The sequence below is a fragment of the Elephantulus edwardii genome, unplaced genomic scaffold (genome assembly GCF_000299155.1).
Source record: "Elephantulus edwardii isolate Elephantulus edwardi_28Jun2011 unplaced genomic scaffold, EleEdw1.0 scaffold00023, whole genome shotgun sequence".
NCBI lineage: Eukaryota > Metazoa > Chordata > Mammalia > Macroscelidea > Macroscelididae > Elephantulus > Elephantulus edwardii.
Window position 1 is genome coordinate 762,599 of NW_006399773.1, and position 4,958 is coordinate 767,556.

A 4,958-nucleotide genomic window follows, 5' to 3' on the forward strand; every position below is an offset into this window, starting at 1 on the left:
GACACTGACATGTCAAATGCGAGAATTGTTACCCATGGTGGACAGTGTTTGGTGGAGCTCCCCATTAAAACAAGCTTGGAATCAGGAGTGGAGTCCACTTCCGAAATAGCCTGCCTCTGGAAACCCTATGAACCTGGAGAAAGGACGAAAGTTATACAAGTGTCCAGGTCTTTCGTTCACAGGTCCACTATGAGTCGCCTACAGCTTGATGGCACTTAACAACAACAAACCTTTTTACCATTTTAGCACAGTAATTTGGGTGCTGAGTACCACCAAGGAATATCAGAATTTTCAGGACAGAATCAGTGTAGTAGATTTGGTTAAATATTGATTTAATTGTATTTAACATGTTGCCGCAAATGATGGTAATACATGGGGTGGGGGGGCGGAATGTGTTTCTAAGCACAGTCGTCAATTTAGAAGTGTGCAGCAATGTGTTAAATGAAAAATATTTTTTTACGTTTTATGGAGAAGATCGAACTGGGGGTGGGGGTGGGGTGGGCGGGGAGAAAAGTGCAACAATGAATGACTGGAAATCCAAAATCTTTGTAATTGTTCATTGAAATTAATAAAGGGAAAAAAAACTTTCTCTTTCCATAACCTCTCCAGCATTTATAGTTTGCTGCTCTGCTGAACTTTGCTGTTGTTGCTGGCGTGAGATGATATAGTTGTTTTCATTTTCATCTCTCTGGTAACTAGAGATTTAGAACATTTTCTCATGTGTTCGTTTGCCATGTAAATGTGTTCTTTAGTGAAGCGTCTATTCCTATCCTGTGTCCATTTAGCAATTGGCTTGTTCACCTTTTTCTTGTTGAGGTGCTGGAGTATTTGATACATTTTAGATGTGAGTCCCTTATCAGCTATGTCATTACCAAATATTTTTTTCCCGGTCTGTGGCTTTCCTTTTCACCTTATTGAAGACATTTTTTGATGTGCATAAGGGTTTGATTCTTAGAAAATCCAATTAATCTATTTTGTTCTCTCCTGGTTGTAGGTTTTTTTTGTTACCTTTTGGAAGACTGTTCATACCGTGGATTAAGGCTTCTAGAGTTCTTCCAAGCTTTTCTCTAATGAAGTTTATAGTCTTTGGTTGTACTCCTAGGCCCTTGATCTACCTTGAGTTGTGTTTTGTGTATGGTGTGAGGTGTGGTTCTTACTGGTGGGAGTGTAAAATGGTACAACCATTACAGAAGGCCTTTCTTTAGCTCAACTTCACCTTTCCAAGCATGTTGTCACTCTCCAAAGAATAGCCTCTCCCAGCTTTATCACCTTTGCCTTCAGGTAGCACTGTCGCTGCATTTTCCCCCAACATATATGTTTGTTCTATTTTCAGAATGTGAGATATTCAGTACTCTTCTCCAACACAGGCATGAAGGAAATTAGAACTGAGACATATATAGAGATTTACAGACAAATGGTCATAGCAGTGTTATTCACAGTTTCAAAAAACATGAAAAAAGCCCAAATGTCCAACCACAATTGAATGGATTGAGAAATTGTGGTACATTTACAAGATGGAATATTATGCAACACTCAGGAGCAATGATTTTGAAAATAATTACATAACTTGAGAGAGACTGGAGAGCATTAATGCTGAATAAACTAACTCAGTCTCATAAGGATAAATACTGTGTAAGACCGTATTATAAAAATAGAAGGGTAACTAATAATGCCTATGAGAATCTAAGCAGGTAAAGGGATGGGAACAGAGGGGTGAGGCTGGGCGGGGGGGGGGGGGGGGGAAATCATAAGGTGACACAATCTGGTGGATGGAGGAGAGGATGGGTAAGGGAAATGGGAAAGAACCAGCATGAATCTGGAAAAACAGGGTAATGGTGGGCATGGTTTAATGGTGATTGATTATATGATATGTAATGAAAGAATGATTTTATGAAACATAATGTGAATGAAGGATAGTGTGAAACACAAGAGAGCTCTCACGGCCTAGTGGCAAGACGTTGTGCTGCAATCCCGAAGGCATGCAGTTTGAGACCACCAGCTTCTCCACGAAAGAAGGCTGGACAGTCTCCTCCGTGTGATTATTAACAGCCTCGAAAACCCACTGGAGGGTCAGCTATGGGTCGGGTCCAACTCTATGGTACACCACCACCACAACAACAACAAGTGAGAATGGTTCTAGGAACACAATGTGAATGAAGGACAGTGTGAAACACATTGAAGGGTTGTGTAGAAACACAGTGTGCATGTTCTTTTTTTGCAAACTAATGCCAGATTAAAAAGAATTTTTTTTTTAAGTTAATGGTTCAAATTTCTCCAATGACTCTGTGTTCAGTAGGAAGTTGAGCTACTACCCCAAAAGTAGTGCCTTTCTGACGGTTCAAGTTCACTGGCCATTTCACAGGAGATGGATGAGCTGTCTTCTCTCTTATGACTTATAGCCTCAGAAAATTCTCTTGGGAGTCCAGCTATGAGTTGGTTCCAACTCCATGGCAATGAGTTTTTGAACTATCAGAAGTAAAAAGGAGAAAAATATTCTCTCAATCTGTTCAGGGGCATGATATTTGGGGGAGAAACAGAGTCTCTATAGTAAAAATTGGTGATGATTTTCCACTTAACCTTGGCTCTCTTTTAATATTTTTGTGTGCCTCTGCCCCTCGCTCCTACAAGGCTTTGCTTCTGATAGTGTGCCCCTTCAGGGGCATATTACTGTAATGAGTATATTAAACAACTTACTCTTGATCGGGGAGCTCTGGTGGCCTTGTAGTACAAAGCTCTGCTTCAATCCCAAAGTTATGTGGTTTGAATCCACCAGCTGCTCTACAGGAGGATGGGCAATCTCCTCCCATGAGATTTACTGCCTCTTAAAACCCATTGAAAGATCAGCTGTGGTTTGGTTCTGACTTAACAACATACAACAACATTACTAATCAGAGTAAGAAGGGTAATCTGAGAGTAAGAAGGGGATGATAACTCTTATGGCAACCTCTTGAGAGACGCACTGTTAATTCAAAGGGAGAAATGCTCTGGCAGCTCAAATCACCAGTGGTTCTGTGGGACAAAGATGCCCAATGTCCTCTAATGCGATTTAAAGCCTGTCACAAATCTGCTGAAGAACCAGCCAGCTAAGGTTGTATCTGACCCAGCAGTAACGAGTTTGAGATCAGAATCCAGGAGAAATAAAGATATGTAATTATTACAGCGCAGTAGTGGGAGGCCTTCTATGAGGTGGATTGATTCAGTGACTGGGGTAATCCAGATGGGTGTGTCAGAGGCAATGCGATTGGCACAGGACAGAGCACGGTTTAGGGCTGTTGTACATAGGGTCGCTATGAGTCGCAAACGACTCGACGACACATAACAACAACATCAACAACAACAAATTATTACTCTAGGGAAGACTAAGACGAGGATGGGAGATTTGGGTCAAAAATTAAAGTAAAAGGCAAAATTTTAGAAAAATGAATGGCATTTAGGCTCAAAGATCTAATGAGAAGAAAAAGAAGGACACATTTAAAGCTTAATGAAAAAAACCAAAACCAAACCCTTCTCCTGTTGTATCTCCTCCAAATTATGGTGACTCTAAATGTGTCAGATTAGACCTGTACTTCACTGAGTTTTCAATGGCTGATTTTTCAGAAATAGATCATGATGTCTTACCTCCAAGGTGTCTCTTGGGTAAACTTGAACCTGTCACCTTTCAGTTAACAACTTGGTATGTTGATCACTTGTTAACTCCTGAGACTCCCAAAGTTTAAGGAAGGAGGAAACTCAAATAGGGAAAAGAAAAGTAGAAGCCATGTTGAAGATACGACCTCTCTCAAGAGGATACAGTTACATCAGGACTTAGTAGATAACAGTTTTCCAGGCTTGAAAAACAAATATGAAAGTTCAAATATCTTAAAAGTAGAATTATTTATAGACAAGTGCATGAGGAAGTTGCAGGCCTCATGTACTTTCTCCCCACTTTCAATATTTTTGGTTCTCCTTTCTTTCATGGTGACACCTCTCAGATACCAGTCTATCCAAGTAATTTCTTTTCTCTGTGGCTTCAACCCCATTTGAGTTCTTCCCCTCTCCTATGCTGATTTTCCCGCCTCCTCTGTGCCCTACAGTCTCTGATAGATATTAATGGGTAGCAATGGCTTATTAATTACCTTAAATAGTTTCTGTCAATGTGTTGGTGAGGTAACTAATTACTCTTCTTGAATTGTAATGTTTTAACCCATAAGGAAAAAATGTTTAGCATTTGAGTCAGTTATAGGGCTGGGCAGGGAAGGGGGATATTTTTGAACCAAAATATTTTTCCCCCCTTCACTGTTTCCCCAAGAGGGACAATGACACAAATCTGTTCAATTAAATTAATGTTGCCTTCCTGATGACTGCCCATATGGCAGGAACAAATTTACATGCCAACATGTAGACTAACTCATGTGCCCCACCAAACCTTTCAGCATTTATTTGCATTAATGGGCTCTGAGTGGAATACATTCATTTATTCTGGTTTTTTTTGTCAAAGTGATAGTCATTATCTTATATATCTGCTAGTCTATGTAACCTGTTTTGCAAGAGAAATTGCAGTTGAAGAAATATCATAGGAAGACAGGGGGTTCAAGAGCTAATTTTTAGTTTGACAAGATGGCTAATTAATTCTTGTATCATTCCCAAATGCATACAAATTACTAGTGGTCAAGAATGGCTTCCAAAGCTTTGTGTGATACTTCAGAGCACATGTTGTTGTTATGTGCTGCCAGTCAGAACTGCCTCATAGTTGACTCCAGCAGGTTTTCAGAGGCAGTGATTGCACAGGGGGAGAGTCACCAGCTTTCTTCTCTAGAGCATCTGGTGGATTCACACGATGATATGCCTTTGGGTTGCAGTGCAATTCCTTACTACTAAACAGGCAGTGAGAGCTCACAGAGAACATTATTGTTAAGTGCTGTCAAGTCGACAATCCCATGAACAATGACTCTGAACCTTGCCTTATCTACTGTGTCAAC